The sequence below is a fragment of the Phyllostomus hastatus genome, unplaced genomic scaffold (assembly GCF_019186645.2).
Source record: "Phyllostomus hastatus isolate PE091 unplaced genomic scaffold, TTU_PhHast_1.1 phas_contig_17, whole genome shotgun sequence".
NCBI classification, from domain to species: Eukaryota; Metazoa; Chordata; class Mammalia; order Chiroptera; family Phyllostomidae; genus Phyllostomus; species Phyllostomus hastatus.
In genome coordinates this window covers 12,491,616-12,493,341 of record NW_025333664.1, presented here as the reverse complement: position 1 = coordinate 12,493,341, position 1,726 = coordinate 12,491,616, and the positions used below count along the sequence as shown (strand labels likewise).

Here is a 1,726-nt window from a genome sequence, read left to right as displayed (position 1 = left end):
TCCTACGCTAGGCCCTTCCGGATGCGTGCCGTGGCACAAACGCTCAGTCGTCCCCTCTGACATATTCTGCCCTTTCTCACTGAGCAACGGCACCCCAGTTTTTGCCAGGCACTGTGTAGCCCAAGTAAAAGACTATTTTTCAGCCTTCCTGGCATTGCATGTGATTAAGTTCTGAGCAATAAGATGCAAGCCGATAGTATCTCTTTGCATAAGTATACCACAATTTATCTATTCTACTGCGGGCATTTGGCTTGCTTCTAGTTGTCCTTGGTCCTTACAAATAACAATGCTGAGAACATTCACATACGTGTCTATGAGTAATTATGTTGACTCATTTCAGTTGAATATGTATCTGAAAGTGGAACAGTGAGCTTCTGGGAATGTTTGGTTTTGGGGGGATTTTAAATAAAAATCTTCCTGAGCACTACTGAAAGGTGGAATGAAAATATATGAAAATCAAAGGAAAATTTAGCTTGGTCTTCATGAACTTGGAACCTTAGTACTTCAATACAGAGAGGACTCTCTCAGTATTACCAGCAGCCAAGTCTATAAATAGCCATGTTATCATTGACTAGCAATGGATTTCGCATGACTACACATAACTAAGCAAAAATAAATCTTTTTTGCTTAATTGAATCAGCTGAATCATTTGACATTAATAGTTTCAGCATGAACTACAGAAGTAAAAGTTGAAGGAGGTGTTACAACACCATGTTTCTGAAGATCGTTTTCTTCAGCTGATACTGTGGGGATACGAGAGGAAACTGCCTCTTGCTGTTCTTGCCACCTGAGTCTGTTCTCTGCCAGTTCTTCCGTCTCCATCACCAAAATACCCACCTTGGCTAAAGCCTTGATCATTTTCTTTAGATGTGCATCGAAATGAGGAATACTTCTAATAGCTTCAAGATGGGTTTCTATCTCTCAGTGAAAGCCACTGCCAACCCCTGCCAAGGTACCAGGTACCTGTGATAAGCAGCCTCAACAGGCGGGTTTTCCTGGCACCTGGGTGGGTTTCAACAGTCTTTGTCTGAGGGACCGCTTCTCTTTCAGCACTGCTTCTGAGTGAGTGGCCATGCTCTGCAAAGTGTGACACTTCTGAGCTAGAAAATGAAGGATGAACAATATCTGCTCTACCTTTCTCTACTCTTAGAAGTTCAATTTCAAGGTGTTTCTGATTGATTTCTCAGAAATATTCAAGTTTCAGCTTGAATATTTGTGATCTGAGGCAGCCTGGAAAAGTTCACCAAGCAAGGAGCTTGTTTCTTAGAAATATTTAACATCTCCTGAGGACCAACCCCCTGAAGCTATGAAATACTCGCCCGCCCCCCCCCCCCACCACCACCTTCCATGCCCCGAAGTAGCCTGGCAGCATTTGGTTCAAAAGCTGGATCCCAAGGGTTCACTGAAGTCATGGCTGAGACCCACCTCCCAGGGCGTCTTAGAAGAAGTATGCTGTTCTCTGTCTCCATCCTGCTACTCCACATCCTGCAATGGCTGGAACTCAGGCAGCCACCTTGGACCATGAGGTTTGAGGCCACAAATCATGTGAATGACACAGGGGTAAATTGAAAGGTGCCTAGGGCCCTTTCAACTTTGTAGTACCACCAGACTTGCTGGATTTCCTCCTCTGTGACAGCGTTTACAAGAGGTGAAAATCAACTTTGATGTTATTTAAGCCATGGTTATTTGGAGGCTTATTTTTTATGCAGCTGAACTTAGTCCTAAC

The 1,726-nt window shown here is 43.8% G+C and overlaps 1 pseudogene; it reads right to left on the bottom strand.

The window, feature by feature from the left end:
- Positions 1–645: 645 nt before the first annotated feature.
- On the bottom strand, positions 646–1,412 carry LOC123814804 (annotated as a pseudogene).
- Between the last annotated feature and the right edge of the window lie 314 nt (positions 1,413–1,726).